Consider the following 18,557-nt stretch of genomic DNA (forward strand, 5'->3'; position numbering starts at 1 on the left):
TTGCCTGTACTTGCTCATTTAGGCCATTCTTTAATTCACAGACCATTTTAATTGTGAACCTTCTGAATTCCTTCTCTGACATTTCACCAACTTCTCTGTCCATGGGTTCTGTTATTGTAGTATCCTGGTTTGTTGGGGCACTTTCCTCCCTTGTTTTTTTATGTTGTCTATATCTCACCTTGATGCTGGACTTCCAGACCCTGTGGGTTCCCACAATGGATGCTACTGCAACTAAAGTTGGTGGTGTCAATATAGCGGAGGTAACTTGAGATAGCAGTAAAAATGTCCCAAGGTGGATGCAAAGTATTTCAGAAATGGGGCTGAAAGGGTGGGCCTTACAAAGGCTTTGGGATGCCTGCTCTGAGATGTAGCTGCTTCTAGGCCCTGTCTGTTGCCAAAAGGTAGAGGTTATTGTGTGGGGATGTCTGCAGTGTCCCAATATGAAAGTGGGCTGGGCTCCCAGACGTGTGTGGGGAGTGACAGTCCTGGACTTACCCTGGGCCTGGCTGGGTCTTGCTCGGGTGGGCAGTGGCAGATCTGCGCTGGGCCTGAGTTCTGGCGGGGGTCTGCTGGTTGGAGGAGGTGGTCCTGTGCCAGAGCCTGAACTCAGGCTGGTGTCTGCCAGTGGCGGGATGGACCCAGGCCTACTCTCCTTTGATCTCTTTCATGAATGACTTCTGCTCCTGTTGGGCTGTATTTCATTCAGTCAATGAATGTTCATGGAACAATCATCAACTTCCAGACTCCATTCTAGTGGTTAGGGTAATAAAACAAGTCACCGAATAAATGAGCCAGATTGTTTCAGGGAGTAATAAAGCCTATGGGGGGTGGTGAAAAATAAACCATAGTTTCCTACCCAAGTGGTCCATGCCTATGTCTCAGCTACTGGGGAGACTGAGGAGGAAGGATCACTGTTCATCCTGGGCAACATAGGGAGACCCTGTCTCAAAACCAAACAAAACAAAACAATAAACAAACACCATAGTGATTGAGAGTAGGTGAGTGGGTAGAGAAAGGGGGAAGAGAGAAGTTGCTAGAAATGAACTACATATATTGAACATTTTTGTGTGTGTGTGTGGTACCTGGGTGTTGAACATATTTTGACTGTGGTCTTCCTGAAGAAGATCTCTTACTCTTCTAGTGGCTTATTCTTTGTATTTCCATGGGCTGACACAGTCTGTAAGATTGATCCTTCCTCCACCGGCCTTTCCACTGGCCCTTCTTCTGCCCCTTCTTCCATGCCTGTGTCGGAATGTCTGCTTAGCTCCCTCTTCCACACCAAATTCTGAGATTTTAATGGTTTTAATCTCTGACTAAAATTCCCACAGGCTTAGTTGAGTGTCTTGCACATAGAGCGGCCTTAAGGATGATTTCTGAATAACATTTTATAATCAGCTTTTGGCCTAGAGTCTTTCAAAAGTAGACATGTACAAGTTAAAAATTTTAAACTATATGTGGTTCATAAAATTTTAAACTATATGTGGCCCATAGATTTCTGTCTCTCATCTGAGGCAGAGGGAGGGGAGACCCATTTATTTGGGACAAAGCCAGTTCTCTGGGCTCTGCTGTGAGTGCCTAGGAGCACTTCAACACTGCTTTGTTCCCCTTCCTTAAACCTGGTGAGTCCTGCCTACTTATTGAGGATGGGGCCCGACCTTAGGATACAGAAGATGGGGAGAAGGGACTGACCCACGTCCCCATAGGTACTACACAAGTAAGGTGGTGCATTAGTGCCTGATTGAAGGTTGCATAGGGACTGATACTATAAACTTACATGAAACACAAGTTTCCAGAATGATTGAGATATCTACTTATCAAACTGGCCCTTTGCAAGTGAAAGCAAATCAGGAGCCCCTGTGATGTGGGATGGAAGGAAGAATCAAATGCCCAGCAAGAACTAACATGGGCACTTCCAACCTGGCTTCTGGCTTGACCTTGTATGACCTTAGCAATTGTCCTAAGCAGGCTGACTTCAGACACCTGTCCTCTGCGGCAGCTGTGAACGCCAGCCCCATCTCATTCCTCTCCGATGGAAGCTGGGTCTGGCCAACACTGCCAGCTGTTACCCGTTGATGCCCACAGTTGCCATTGTGAGTTCCCTTTAGCTCTCACCTCCACTGTTGCCTTCTCTTGCTTCTCATTTACTCTTATCACTACTAATTTTCATGCTGTTGAACATGGTCTGTTGCCTGAAAATTTGTATGTGTACTGATTTTCAAGGGTTGTCATAACAAATTGCTACAAATTGGGTGGTTTACAATGACAGAGATTTTTTTCCCTCAGAGTTCCAATGACTGGAAGTTGAAATCAAAGTTTCAGTTAGGTCCTATTCTCTCTGTGGAATCTGTTCTTGCCCCCTCTTCTGAATTTGTGTCGTTACCAGAGTTCATTATCATTCCCTGGCTTGCAGGTGCATCACTTCAATATCTGTTTCCGTCATGGATGGCTTTCTTCCCTGTGCAAGTCTGTCTGTCTCTGTGTTTGAATCTCCCTTTTCTTTTCTTCATAAAAAAATGTCATCCAGTTATTGGATTTAGGATCCACCCTAATCCAACATGACTTCATCTTGATTTCCTTACATCTGCAAAGTCCCTCTTTCCAAATAAAGTCACTTCCATGGAAATCAAAATTTAAGACTGGGAAATGTCTTTTGGGGGGAAACAGAATAGAACCTGTTGCAATGTACGTTAGTTTTATTTAGCAATGTGAAAGCACATTAGGTCAATATCACACTGACGTCTGAGTTGCACTTTAAAAACCCACCTCCAGACAAGGAAGGGATGGATTTGGTGAGGTGGTAGGAACATAAAAGGTGAACACTGGGGAAAATTGATTCCCTGACACCTTTCTGCCAATCTCTGATAAAGAGAATTGGTTTGTTTCACCTTTTCTCTTCTGCATGTTTTGGAGTATGAGACAGAACCCTACCTTGTTAGAGTTTGGGGATGTTTCCTCTTGCAACTTGTCCATTCACATTACTTACTTATTGAGTACCTACTATGTAGTAGATCCTACTATGTAGCAGAGTCTCTTATTATTACTTTGTACATAAGTGAAGATCAGAAAGGTTAAGATATAACCTGTTCATGAAAACACAGTGGCAAGTGGCATGGCTGAGAAGTGACCCCAGTGTTGCTAGAGTTTTTAATCCATTCTCGTTAGTTAGAACTTCTACTCATGAATCCATCTGACTAACCAAGGTTAAACACCAAGTGAAGAAACCTACAGGGTGAGTTTACAAGGTAGAAGTGCACACTAGGAGGGTAGATAGGAATTTATGACAAGAAGAGGCAGGAGGGGAGCATCCCATGATTCCACCTAACAGAGCTGAACAGAGCACTGCTATTTTTACCACGGCTGATGTGATCTATCTTGGCTTTCAAGTACACCTTAGGATCAGTAGAGGGTATTGATCCTTAGGGGGCAGGGGCTTTGTCAGTTAAGGTGGCTCAGGATGCAAACTACTCACATCCCAGGGATTGTAGCAACTCCTTTGCTGGTTAAGTTTCCAGGCTTTAATACTTTTTACAGTCTCTCCTCCCTGAACTAAGTCTTCCCTGTTCTTTCTTCCAGGAATGTTCTCCCCACCCAAATCTGACTGTTTCAATGCTGTATATCTTATTAAGCTTAAGAAAATGAAAAGCCACATTCCAAAAGGGAGTGGATACATTAAGGATTTTGTCATGGATTCCTGCTGCCCCGTCTCACTTCCTCCTCTGTGGCTTATTGTACTGTTACAGTGTGCTATTGTCCTTCCTTCCTTCCTTCCTTCCTTCCTTCCTTCCTTCCTTCCTTCTTTCCTTCCTTCTTTCCTTCCTTCCTTCCTTCCTTCCTCCCTTCCTTCCTTCTTTCCTTCCTTCCTTCCTTCTTTCCTTCCTTCCTTCCTTCCTTCCTTCCTTCTTTCCTTCCTTCCTTCCTTCCTTCCTTCCTCCCTTCCTTCCTTCCTTCCTTCCTTCCTTCCTTCCTCCCTTCCTTCCTTCTTTCCTTCCTTCCTTCCTTCCTTTCTTCACATGTCTGAAGAAAAAATATTTTACAATTTAAGGTGTAGATATTAAATTTGTCTATATATAGCCCTTTGGTAAAAGTGTTTCACTTAGTATGAATAAATTTAAAGAATGAAAAAAGGAATTTCTCCACCAAAGGAATAATTATTCATATCTATATATCTAGACATACCATTATTTTTTTATTAATTTATTTTACTTATATGATATATATGATAGCAGAATTCATTTTGATTTATTGTACACAATTGCAGCACAACTTTTCATTTCTCTGGTTGTACATGATATAGCATTGCACCATATGTGTAGTCATACATGTACCTAGGGTAATGATGTCCATCTCATTCCACCATCTTTCCTGACCCCATGCCCCCTCCTCATCTCTCCCTCCCCTTTGCCCAATCAAAGTTCCTCCATTTTTCCCACGCCTCCCCACCCCCATTATGGATCAGCATCCACTTATCAGATAGAACATTCGGCATTTGGTTTTGGGGGATTGGCTTACTTCACTTAGAATAATATTCTCCAACTCCATCCATTTACCTGCAAACACATTATTTTATTCTCTTTTAATGTTGAGTAATATCACATTGTGTATATATACCACAGTTTCTTTATCCTCTCATCTGTTGAAGGGCATCTAGATTGATTCCACAGTCTAGCTATTGTGAATTGAGCTGCTATAAACATTGATGTGGCTGTGTTACTATAGTATGCTGTTTTTAAGTCCTTTGGGTATAGACAAAGATGTGGGATAGCTGGGTCAAATGGTGGTTCACAAGTTTTCTAAGGAATCTCCACACTGCTTTCCATGTTGGCTGCACCAATTTGCATTCTCACCGGCAATGTATAAGTGTGCCTTTTCCCCCACATCCTCGCCAACATTTATAATTGTCTGAATTTTTGATAACTGCCATTCTGATTGGCATGACATGAAATCTTAGAGTAGTTTTGATTTGCATTTCTCTAATTACTAGAGATGTTGAACACTTTTTCATATATCTGTGGATCAAATGTATATCTTCTTCTGAGAAGTCCGATGTACTATTCTTGTACCAAAAAAAAATTCTTTATTTCTTCTTGTAGGAAATAGAAAAATCAAGCCAGAGTGTCTTGGAGAAGAACTGAAGAAATGCTATTGAAAGTGTGAAGAGAAAACCTATAGAATGGAAGAAAATCTTTGTCAGCTACTCTTCTGAGAAGATCAGTAGCCAGAATATATATAAAAAAAACTAATCCTGGGTTCAGTGGCACATACTTATAATCCCAGCAGTTTGGGAGGCTGAGTCAGGAGGACTGTGAGTTCAAAGCCAGCCTCAGGAAAAGTGAGGCACTAAGCAACTCAGTGAGATCCTGTCTCTAAATAAAATACAAAATAGGGCTGAATAGGGCTGGGGGTGTGGCTCTGTGGTTGAGTGCCTCTGTGTTCAATCCCTGGTACCAAAAAAAAAAAAAAAAAAAAAAAAAAACACCAAAAAACCCAACAACCATATAGTAATAAATGCTGGTAAGGACTTCGGGGGAAAAGGAAGTTATATACTCTGTTGGTGGGAATGTAAATTGTTACAGCCACTATGAAAATCATCATGGAGCTTCCTCAAAAAACTAAAAATAGAACTATCACATTGTTCAACTATACCACTCCTCAGTATTTCTCCTAGAGAATTAAAGTCAGATTCTAGAGATACAGGCATACTCCTGATCATTGCAGTACTATGTACAATAGCCAAGTTATGAAACCAGGTGTCTGTAAACAAATGAGTAGATAAGGAAAGTGTAAATCGAGTTTTATTCTTCCACAAAGAAAAGCAAAATTATGTAATTTTCAGGAAAATGGATGGAACCAGAGTCTATAATTCTAAGTGAAATAAGCCAGACTCAGAAAGACAAGTATCTTATGGTTTCTCTCATATGTGGAAGCTAGAGAGAAAAGAAAGCACAGGACACCATAAAAGTAGAATGGAGACCATTAGGCAGGAGGAAGGGGGATCAGGGGAGAGAAGAAGAGAGGGTAAGCAGGGGTATTAAGAAATACATTGATTAAATTATTATGTTACATGCACATATGATTATGCCATAATGAAATCCACTATTCTATATAATTTATAGGTACCAAAAAAAAAAAAAAAGAATAGACCCGCCCCAATAAAAGACACACTAATTTTTAAGGGAGATTGATAGTCTAAATCTGAACATCATACACTGGTAGATTTTGTGTGACTTTTAGGTCCTAGGTCATGAGATCTAGACTTTATAATTTTTTTTTTAAGAAAAGGAATTCCAAAATTTTGGTTTAATTCTTCTGAAAAACAATAAAGAGGCCCTATTTTATCTAAGCAGTATTTCATATTTTTTTTCTTATTCCTCATCCCTAAATCCTTCCCACCACATATACTTTCTGGCATCTGGCATCCCCAGCACTGCACCCAACTAAAGAAAACTGCCTTTGGCCCAGAGGGTGTTTTTCTCCTTCTCAATATTCTTCACCCTTCTCCTTCCTGGCTCTTTATCATGTACATCAACTTGGCCCCTTTTTTTTAATCATCTCTTGCGGGTCTTTCCCATTTTCATATCACAAAAGCCTAGTAATGTTTGTGGCAGAGAAATAGACTTTTCTTGGAAAGAAGGAGCAATCCAATGTTTGTTTAAAAGAGAAATCTAAAAGGAAAGTTTAAAAGGGCCGGGGAGCGGGCAGGAAAAAAAAAAAGAATAGAAAAAGACCTCCAGTCTCCATTCAAGAGAAAAAAAGATGGGAGAAGAAAATAGGGGATCCTACAGTCCAGTAAGCGTTTCAGAGCTGTTTTTAGTCTTTGCCTTGTTTCCAACCTAACATTTGGTCCCTGAAAGACTTCAAAGGTCAATATTTCAAAAAGTCTAAAGAAAAGTTCCATTTCCCCAAAATTAGTCTACATAGATTATACTGCAAATTTCTCTGCTTTTGGCTAAAAAAATATGAATTCAATATGCTTAACAAGGGTTATCTCCTGTGGATCAGAAACACTGATTAATATCTTCACTAAGACAAAAAGAAAAATTACTGATCAAAATGTTTAATTTGAAATAGTTTGGCACTTTCTCAGAAGGTTACCATATAACCTAGAAATTTCACTCCTGGGTATATATGCAAGAGAATTGAAAACATATATCCACACAGAAGCTTGTACACGAATGTTCATGGCAGTAATATTTCTAATAGCCCCCAAGTGGAAATAATCCAAATGTCTGTCAACTGATGAATGAATGATCTAAAATGTGGTATATCCATATAATGGAATATTATTTGTCAAGAAAAAAAACTGAAGTACTGACATAGGCTACAATGTAGGTGAATCATGAAAACATTATACTAAGTACAAGAAGATGGAAAAGACCTATATGATTCCACTGAAATGCAATGTCAAGATCAGGCAAATCCATGGAGTCAAAGGATTTAGTGTTTGTCAAAGACCAGAGGTGGGAGTGAGAGGTGACTGCTAATAGGTTTCATTTGATATAATAAAAAGGTTATACAATTAGTGACAATGGTTATAACTTTGTGAATATACTAAAAACCACTAATCTGGACATTTAAAAAAACTAAGAAAGTTAAATTTGTTCCATGGTTCATTACTTAAAATGGGTTCATGACAACGGAATGAAATGAATCCTTGGGAAGAGGTCTGGAAACATTGCTCTACATAGATTGAATCTATGTTAAGAACAAGCTGTTCTGTATCCTGAATTTACCCACCTCCATACAAACAAGGTGGCATTCACACTACTTAGAATTCAAAGGTTCACTGCCCCTTCCTATGTAACACCCCTGTTACCCAGACAGGCTTCTCTGTGCCAACTATAAAGAAATCCAGAAAGAAAAGATAAAGTGACCAAATCCTTCTTTAAGTCTTTACCACTTAAAGAAAGCCATACTGCCTTTTCCCCAGAGCATCACAGACAGCCTTTGTGAGTCTGAGCTCTTGCATTTCCACCTGTAGTGGCGACACCCTTTCTTCAGGGTTCAGACTTGGTCGATCAGCACAGCTCAGGACTTGGGCTGTTCTCTATCCTCAGCCATCTCTGCAGGATTGTGTTACTGGACTCTGATCCCAGTTCATCAGGCATAGTTAAATTTAAGCTCAAACTAGAGTTCAGCTATGGCTCCCCCTGCATTTTTGTAGTATTTCATTCTCATCCCATGAAGTTAAGGTTGGGTAAAAAAAAAAAAATCAAATCCAAGAGTAAATTTTAACATTTCACTCTGGTTTTCTAGGATCCTCTTTAGTGCCTGACAAAATGTCAGTGTGCCATCATATGAAGGAAAGGAATCCAACTCTTAAGGATTATATGAATTTCCCAAGAAAACACAATGTCAGAGAGAACAGGGATGGAAGGAGATTTGTAGGGCATCTGGGTACAACGTCTCACTGACTGCAGGAATCACTTCTAGCTCCTTCTTGACTGACACTCATTAGCCTGAATTTGCACATGGCTCAGGAAGAGATGCTGTCTTCTTTTCCATATAGCCAGCTGATATGTCAGGTATATTTGGTCATCTGACGTTTCTTTTCTTCTTTTCCAAGGTTATATAACCTTCGGTGGACCATGATTTCTTCACAACTAAAAGCCCACCCTTTATGTACTACTCTGTCACTAAAAATATCAAGCTCACATACCTTGTTTTATTTTATTTTCCATCAATCCTGTAGGAATACATAGTTACCTCCACTTTCCTTTTGAGGAAGTTGAGTCTCAAAGAGGTTAAAAGAGTTGTCCAGAGTTGCAGGGTGGGGAGTCAAACTCTGAACTTCTAACTCCAAGTCCAATGTTGTTTTCACTCTAAACTTCAGCCTTCTAGAGGTTTTGGAGGATGGTGATCAGATGTTTGTGCCTTTTTTGTAGAATACCTTGATAAATACCACTTAGGTAAATTAACTAATTTTCTACAGATAATTTTACTTGGTATATAAAGCATTATATAGTTAAATCATAGAGAACTAGATTGATTGATTGATTGATTCATTCATTCATTTATATGCTAGTCTCCAAAGATGGTTTTCTGATGAGCCACACCTTTTAGAACCTCCTCTTGGGAGCTGGTCCTGTAATTCACTTTTAGCTAATAGAATTGTTGGAGATTAACTCAAAATGACCTCTGAGGCTGGGTCAAAAGAAGCCCGCAGCTTCTACCTAGTTCCCTTGGAACATTTCATCAGGGGAAAGAAGCTGCCATGTCAGAAGTCTAACTACCCTGCGGTTGCCATGTTTTAAGGAAGCCCACACAGGCCTGTGAAGAAGACCAGGATAAAAAAGATACCAAGCCAGCCCCTAGATGTTCCCACTACCCAGCTAAGGAGGCAGACCTATAAGTAAAGAAGCCAGCCTATATGTCAGGTATATTTGGTCATCCAACATTTCCAGCTCTGGCCGATTCTTATAGCCACTGCCTGAAACCCCCAAGGAGACATGCTCAGCTGAGCCCAGTTAACTCACAGAATTATGAGACATGAAGTGCTTGTTGTAAGCTTCTCAGCTTTGGGGTGATTTTTAACATGTCAGTAATTAGGGAGAATACACGAGGATGATCATCAGGCCTGTCATATAGAAATAGTATGAAGATTACATGTATTTAGGTGCCCAGAACATAGCAGGCAGTCAGTAAAAGCATTATTAAGCATTATTATTATTGTTAAATTTGTTTCTAGGCCTTACTGAAGTCCTATTTAAAATAGCTAACTCATACAAATTTGCTCCACACATGCATATTTTAAAACTCTGAGAACTAAGAAAGTATTCGCCCCCTTGGAAGGTAAACCTACATTAGCCAAAAGCCCTAGGGATTTCTGGGCTCCTACCCTTTGCTGTGAAGTCTTTTTCTCAAATTCTTTAGATCTGGATTTGTTGGGCTGTTTCTGCCCATTCTAGTTTCAGCCTGGGACTAGGATCTTATCTGCTGTGCTTAGAGTGTTCCTTTGATCCGCCAATACAAACCACTTAACATTAATTACCGTACACAACTGTGCTAGTTGCCCGTTGGCATAAACTCCTTCTCTCCATCTTGCTCTTTTTCCAAATTGGAAAAGAATCTTTTAAAGTCTTTTTGTAGTACTAAAGACATTTATTAATCAAAGGACCAGAAGCATTTATTCTGGAATATTTCAACCACAATGCAATCTAAGAAGGAGTATTCCCATGCTTTTAAGTGTATGCAAAGATAGAGTCATAAATATGTCAGGTCAGCACTTACTCAGTATGACTGAAGACTGAGAGGACAAGATTCAAGATATTGATGAAGTCAGGCCTAGATGAACGAATGTGCTGTATATATTTTTTTTTTATCGGAAAGTTTTTTTGTTTTGTTTTGTTTTTTTGTAAAGGACATCAAGGAGTCAGATAGCTTGGCTCTGCTAATCATATCTGATATTTTTACAATGGCAAAAGACCTAAAGAGAAAAGAGACCAATTCAGCAGTATCAAGATGTCCTACTACCCAGCTAAGGAGTCAGACATGAGCAAAGAAGCTAGCAAAGATGTCGGGTGCAGGTGAGTCACCAGATGTCTCCAGCCTCAGCCACTTCGTATAGCCACTATCTGAAATCCTAAAAGAGGACTTCTCGGTTGAGGCCAGTGAATTCAGAGTATCATGAGAGATAGGAATGATTGCGGTAAGCTGGGGTTGGGGATGGTTTTATAAATATCGCTAAATAGACATAGTATGTAGAATGTATTTGAGTCTCAAACTCATACTTCATACTATTTCTAAAGTATGAGAAATAGGAAATTCAGGGCTGGGATTTTCATCTCCATTCCACAGATGGGTGCTGAACCTCAGAGAAATTGACTTCCTTCAGGCCTCCAAATTCACAATTAGGAACCAGTTCCATGACAACTAAGTAATTTTTCTTAGGCCAGCAAGCAAGTTCCAATCCAGTAGGTGAAAGAAATGGAATTAATGAACATAAAGATGGAGCAAAACTTTTCATTTGTTTTTAAGCAGGAATTTTAATAACTTTTTTGTGCTATGTGTCTATAATTCCTTATTGACAATCCTTGGGGTTATGTGTGCTTTGAGATTTTGACTATTTCAGATAAATATACACACACTTCAGCAAGGAATACCTTATAATTAAACATATTATGTCTTGCAGCACAATGTGTAAATATTCCTTCTAAATAAAGTAAAGCCTATAAAGATGATAGTTTCATGACAGTTCCGGCAGATTTTGCTGCCAAATAAGCTTACTACAGATTTCTAAGCAAAATGAAATAAATGTTTTTGTTTTTCAGAGCTTTTTAGACTTTAGAAGTTCAAGATCATGTATGACATGTCAAGGTCATTGTACTGTCATGTGTAACTAATTAAAACAAATTTAAAAAAAAAGAAATTCAAGATCATATTCAGACTATGAAAATGATCGTGGTATCCATGCTTTCTGCTGCTGGGAACGTCACTCGGCTGCCTGGCCTGGCTTGCTCTCGAGCTTTCTGCAGGAAGGATGACTTGAACAGTTTGCACCTGCTTGTCTGTGTTCTTCTGAACTTGGCATGCTCACAAAGAAAGGCATTGGCTAAATTTGAAGTGTAGTTTCAGGCTTTGGGGAAACAAGCCAGCGAACCTAGGTAAATAAACCTAGGTAATAAACTCTGTTATCCAAAATCCCTAAGGGTGAGAAGAGAAAAGAAAAAAATAAAAATAGCATCACAGCCTGCTTTCAACTCCGTGAGAACTGATCACATGATGAAGCCAGAGGCATCTCATCAGGAAAGTCCACATTTGATGAGTCAATTTTGTTCTGGAAGCTTTGGACTAGTCAGACCTGCAATGAACCCCATTATAAGGTCATAAAGATGGGTTGATAGAGGTGGAATCCTTGCATATTAATGGCAGTAATAATTATGATACCACTCCCCATTGCAGTTCCTGCCCATAAGATAAGCCTGGGCCCTGTCCTACATCCTGTGCCAGAAGGAGACAAAGAATATTTTCCAAGGTCACTTAAGGCTTGCTGCCTTTTCACCATTGGCTCTTCTACATGCTTCCAAAGGAGCTGTGTAAGCTTTGCTGTCTGGGCCTCATCATTGTGTTTCCAAGGTGACATCTCTCACTGGGGAAAGTAAATGATATAGGGAGGTAAATGATGGTATGGGAGAGAGTTGAGGGCTACTGAGTCCAACAGGCATGGCCTGTACCCCTAGGTGTGGTCTGCTGTCCTATCCTGTCCCATCAGGGGCTGCTGTGTGGCTGTCTCTGTGCATGACTCAACACATGCTGGGATGTTTGAGCAACTGCTGGGCAAACAGTGAGAAAGTGTCTAATAAAGGAGAGAGGAAATGCACTTTGAACATGATGTTTAAAAACTGTCTAAATATTGTTTTTACTCTCTGCTTTTGCTCATCTCCCTTGTACTTCACCCACAATGATCTTTGAAATCTAATCAATTATTTGGTATCTTCCTTGTTAAGGAGAAAGAACATCAGGACTTCTCTCAATTCTGACTTCTTAGCAGAACAGTCTGCTTATCTCTTGGTGCACCTGTTTCAAGTGCAGTTCTTGAAAATCTCTTGTGAGTGCTCCCTGTGTGTGCACCTCTGATGCCACAGATGACTGGGCTCAAGTTCCAGGCTGACCACTTACTACCATGTGGATCTGAATGAGCCACGTAACCACCACAGGATGTTGTTTGCCGTGGTGTGGTAAAAGGGCGATGGCCTGGGAGAAGCTCCTTGTGAGAAAGAAGTGAGGTGTTTAGAGTCCTTTTTGTACAACAGACCTGAGAAAAGGCTTATTCTCACTAGGTACTACAGGGAAATCGAAGGAGAATAAGACAGACACATATTTTAGAGCAGGAAAAAAATAGTTAAAGGATTTTAAAAATGTCTTGAGAGCACGGAGAGCAGAGCAACTAATTTAAATTGTGCAGTGGAGGGTGAGGATTTGATTTGGACCTGGGCAGACAATTGGACAATCAACTGGTTAGTGAATGAGGAAGACAAAGGGAAGCCGTGCATGCTTCTAGGCCCGAGAAAAAACAAAGCAAAACCCTCAAGACATGGTGACAGAGACAGGAAAGAACTGGGAATGAGAAATTTTAAGCAGAGGACCCAGACTTTTCCAATACTGTATGGATTGAAGTCCTCTTATCCCAACATCTTCACATTTATTTAATGCAATTAAAGCAAGTGTCTTGATTTGGGTTTTGAAAAATAGTCACTCTAGCACCTATTCTAGCATTACAACATAAAATCGGTGTGAGAATTTGTGGGAGGGGAGAGTGGGAAGTTAGTTGATTGACATTGCAGAGGACCTTGAATATCATAAAAGGAAATGAGACTTCTTTAATATGTTAAATAGTGAGTAGTCCTTGTAGGTTTTGGACCTGAGTGGCATGAGTTTGAAAGATTATACCATCAAGGTAAAGAATTAACCAGAGGGAAGAGACACAAAAGCAGGACGAGGGGTATATTAATTATATCATATTATTAAAGGCAGAGGGTTCTTGTGGTAAGATAGGAGAAATGGAATAGGTGTGGAGGAAGTTACAGATGTTGTAGACAAGGGGTTAGCTATCTGTGCTTATTGGCTAGATGGGGAGAAAAGAAAGGTATTATAAATAATGCTAAGATTTCTAATCCAAGTGACAGAAGAAGAGGGTCAACTTTATCTGGATAGAAGAATAAGAAGGCATGGGTTCAAAAGGAAGCATAAGTTCAGAATCACTGGGAAAGGTGACCAGGTGACCCCCAGTGAAGTCCTTTAATATGCAAAGGGCACTAGACCAGGTACCTCTCAACAACCTAAGGAAAAATATAATTGACACAAGGGTAGATTTCCCAAATTATAAATTATAAGTAAGCAAATGCTATCCATACTTATTACCACAGATTCTGTATTTGCAAATTCACCTACTCACCAAAATTATTTGAAGCACCTTCATGAATTTTTTTTCTTTCTGGTGCTAGGGATAGAATCTCGTGATCATTCTTGAATGAGCACAGAGTAGTGAAAAATTTGAATTAACCCAACAAGTACATTTCCAGTTAAGATTAGATCCAGATGACATTCTGCCTTCTTGTTTAACTCAGACTGTGAATGGTGTCTTGTTTGGGCATCTATTTAGTGCCAATGGTTTTCATAATTTTTTTGTTATTTTTGGTGATTTTGCTGTTTAAAATGATCCCCAAGTATAGTGCAGAAGTCCAGTGTTCCCGATCACGAAAAGGAATCAGTGTTAGATTGGCTTTGTTCAGACCTGGGTTATGGTGTTGTCTGACTCCGATTTCGATGTTTGTGATAGTAGAAGCAAATGTGACTCCATTTTGTTTTATGACTTCATCCTGTAAAACAACCATGCCAAGTAGAAGGGTCCTGACCAAGGCAAAATGTTCTTTTCCTTTCGCTATAGAAACCTTTAAGAACACAGAACCACCTAATGGGGCATTGTTTCTGTAACTAGGGTAACAGGGCTCTGTTTCTGTAACTGGGGTGACTGGGCTAACTGTGATTGGTTAGGTTTCCCACTGCTTGACTGCACTCTGCCACTTCTGTAACCTGGCTTGCTTGCATTGGCTAGACCCCCCCCACCCCGAACATCCCTTTTGCGGTTTTCAGGCTTATAAGGAGTGCCCTTGCAATTGTTCGGGGCTGATCAGGGGAACAGCTTTATGTTCTGGTCAGCCACCACCGGTGCGCTTCAATAAAGGCTTGATTCGATTATACGTGAGTGGTCTAGAAGTCAGTTTATGAAACCCTGGGACAAAGCTTTAACTACAACAGTTAATGGGTCAGTGATGTATATTAAATAGGGTGTCTTTAAAGAAAAGAACACAAAAGTAAGATTACACATTGACCACTTGAGACCTGAAGCTTTCGTGATCTCAGCCCTAGGAGCCGTGGTTCAATATTCACTAACTCAGCCTTGGCAGTAGGACTTCCTAGAACATAACCACAACTGTATTTATAGAATTTTCTGCACTTCTATTAGTTTTATAGGGATGGAGACATTGTATTTTATTTCCCAGTCTTATTGAGAAATAATTGGCAAATGAAAATCATACATATTTACAGTGAAGAAAAGGGTGCTTTTATGTATGTATATATTATGAAACAATTACTACAACCCAACTGATTAACACATTTATCACCTCACATATTTATCTTTTGTGTGTGTGTATGTGTGTGTGTGTGTGTGTGCGTGTATGTGTTATAAGACACATAAGATCTACTCTTTCAGCAATTTTCAGGTAAATAATTCATTATTAACTATAGTCACCATGCTATATAATAGACGTACAGAACTTAGTAATATTAACTGGAACTTTGTACACTCTGATTAGCATCTGCTCACTCTCTGTCTCTCAGCCCCTGGAAACCACCATTTTGCTCTCTGCTTCTGTGAGTTTGACTTTCTAAGATTCCACATATAAATGAGATTATGCAGTATTTGATTTTCTGTTGCTGGTTTATGTCACTTAGCATGATGTTCTGTAGGTTCATCCATATTGTTGCAAATGAAAGAATTTTTTTTTTAAAAGGCTGAATAGTGTTTTGTTGTATGTGTATGTACACACCATGTTTTATTTATCCATTAATCCACTGATGGATACTTAGGTTGTTTCCATTTCTTGGCTATTGTAAATTGTAGTGTAATGAAAATATCTTCTCAAGATACTGGTTTTACAAATGCTGAATCTTTTCTCTGATATAAGGAGGCTGATTCATAGTGGGGTTGCGAGGGGGAGCATGGGAGGATTAGATGAACTCTAGATAGGGCAAAGGGGTGGGAGGGGAAGGGAGAGGGCAGGGAGTTAGAAAAGATGATGGAATGAGATGGACATCATTACCCTAAGTACATGTATGAAGACACAAATGGTGTGAATATACTTTGTATACAACCAGAAATATGAAAACTTGTGTTCTGTATGTGTAATATGAATTGTAATGCATTCTGCTGCCATATATAACAAATTAGAATGAAAAGTAAATAAACAAATCAATAAAATGAGGGATCTGAAAACAGACCTCCTAGATTCAAATTCTAAAAAAAAAAAAATACTGTTTTTTATTTCCTTTGGATATATACCCAGAAGTGGGACTAGTGGTTCTATTTCTAATTTTTTGGGGAACCACCATAAGACTGTTTTCCATAGTGGCTGTAATGACTTATATCCAAAACACCAATGCTGTACAAGGGTTCCCTTTTCTCTAGATACTCACCAACACTTGCTATGTCTTGTCTTTTTGATAGTAGTTTCCTTTTAGAGTGAGATGATACTTCCCTGTGGCTTTAATTTGCATTTCCCTGATGATGAGTTGAATGTTTTTTCTTTGTATGTCTTGAAGACCTGTGTTTTCAATTTAAATATTGTGTTTTGATATTTCTTCTGTAGAATCTCCTAGTTGCTCTACAGTAAAATGCTCCATGGCGGAAGGGATTTTTATCTATATTTTTGATCTATGTATGTCTTAGCCAGCAAAGAGACAGATATGTCAGAGAAACTCTATAAATATTTGTTAAATGATGTTTAGTTAGAACAAATAAAAATCTTAAAGGATTTTCTAAATACAAAAATAAGGGCTGGGGATGTGGCTCAAGTGGTAGCACGCTCGCCTGGCATGCGTGCGGCCCGGGTTCGATCCTCAGCACCACATACCAACAAAGATGTTGTGTCCGCCGAGAACTAAAAAATAAATATTAAAAATTCTCTCTCTCCTCTCTCACTCTCTCTTAAAAAAAAATAAATAGCACTATTTCGCAGTAAGAAGTAGACTGTGGCTAGATGGCCAGTCAGGACCAAGGGCAGCTCTGCTTAGGGGCTAGCCATACCAGAGGGACTGTCTGTCTGCTCAGGAGATTTTGGCCACTTACCTCAGGTAAGAGTGCTCTTTCCAAATACACCAATGAAAAAAAAATGAGTCGCCATGTTTAGCTACTACTAATAAAGTTATCTTCATCCCGAAAGGCCCCAAATAGGGAGAGGATCTAACAAGGTCAGAGCATTTGAAACATAGGATGAAAACCAACAAAATTCAGAAAATGCAACTGATAGAGTATAGCTAGTTCCAGAGCCACCTCGGTAAACAATTTGATGTGATTAGAGGAAGTCTGTATTTAGTTGAGGTCACACCATTCGTATTTCATTAGAGGTTCAGATGAAAAGACTGGGAATTAAGGCAAATTGAAAATGGATTGAAATGTGCTACAATAAGATGGAAACTCTCAAATACATTAAAAGTCCTTCTTAAAAGCAGATCATTTTAGGAATGAGAATGTTTCCATTTCTTCCTTGCTAAACTATAACTAAAAGGATTTTCTGCTGAACTAAGACTAGCAAAATGTTTCTAAATCCATATAGCTGGGAAAACTTTCCCAAAACTTTCTCCAGGATAATAATTCTGCTACTCTCTTCTTCAAAATTCAGCCCCAATCATGCAGCAGAATTTGCCTGCCACTACCCTATTCAACCTAAAAGAACCTCAAGAAAGAAATTAAATGTATTCAGAAGATCAGCTCTCCTCTAAAGACAAGAACAGGGACATGAAGCACACTGAGAAAGGCACTCCAGGAATTTGCTACTCCAGGATTACAAGGCAAACCCCTGGCTGCTTGATGGAACAGGCAGTAGAGCTGCCATGTCAAAGGCAGTTGTATACACTTTGCCTGTGCATGTAACAGTGACTACTGTTACGTGTCTACCCTGGATTTTTCAGGAACTCTCAGAATTTTCTGTAGGCCAATTCTTCAAAGCATTTGAATTTGGGGAGAATTTTGTATGAGGCTTGGCGTGATAGTTCACTCTTATAATCCCAGCGGCTGGGGAGGCTGAGGCAGGAGCATCCTGAGTTCAAAGCCAGCCACAGCAACAGCGAGGCATTAAGCAACTCAGTAAGACCCTGTCTCTAAATAAAATACAAAATAGGGCTGAGGATGTGACCCAGTGGTTGAGTGCCCCTGAGTTCAATCCCTGGTACCCGCCCCACCCCCCGAAAAATAATTTTGTATGAGACGCTGTGGCATGTGTTGACATACTTTGCTAACAAAGATAGCCTATAATTTCCATTCCTATGCAAATGCACACAAATGTATACACATGCATGTACAGGCCATGTATGAACATACCCACACATGAGCACATGTGTACATTCATGCACGTGCACACATTTACAGATCTGAAATTGCTTTTCATTCCCAATATTCCCATCTATTTGCCAACTTCCTACCTTTGCTTAAAAAAGCTCTTTCAATCTGGAATGCACTCTCCATTCCTACCTTTTCTATTAAACCCCTACTTAGCTTTCAATGCTCAGTTCATGTCATATTTTTTTTTTTTGTAGCTGCCTTCTTTCACTCAACGTAAAATTTGTGAATCATTCTTATTATTGTATGAATCAATAGTTTATTCCTTTTTATTGCTAAGTAATATTCTATTGAAAAAAAATGTACCATGGCTTATATGTTTTCCTGTTGATGAGCATATTCTGCTTCAGCTAACTAGTCTCACACCAACTGAGTGTACCACAAATCAATTCAATATGAACTCCCCAGAGTTAGAACAGGCTCCACAGATCAAAGGCAAAAT

The 18,557-nt window shown here is 39.6% G+C and overlaps 1 long non-coding RNA gene across 1 annotated transcript in view; it reads left to right on the plus strand.

The window, feature by feature from the left end:
- The window catches only part of LOC308653175, a 56,467-nt gene extending 51,249 nt beyond the window's left edge, over nucleotides 1-5,218 (plus strand). Inside the window, exon 3 of the long non-coding RNA XR_014023002.1 lies at nucleotides 5,091-5,218. This is a non-coding gene — a long non-coding RNA (uncharacterized lncRNA). The remainder of the gene's footprint in view (nucleotides 1-5,090) is intronic.
- The last annotated feature ends 13,339 nt before the right edge of the window (nucleotides 5,219-18,557 follow it).

The sequence above is a fragment of the Spermophilus citellus genome (genome assembly GCF_964194105.1).
Source record: "Spermophilus citellus genome assembly, chromosome: 7".
Classification (NCBI taxonomy): domain Eukaryota; kingdom Metazoa; phylum Chordata; class Mammalia; order Rodentia; family Sciuridae; genus Spermophilus; species Spermophilus citellus.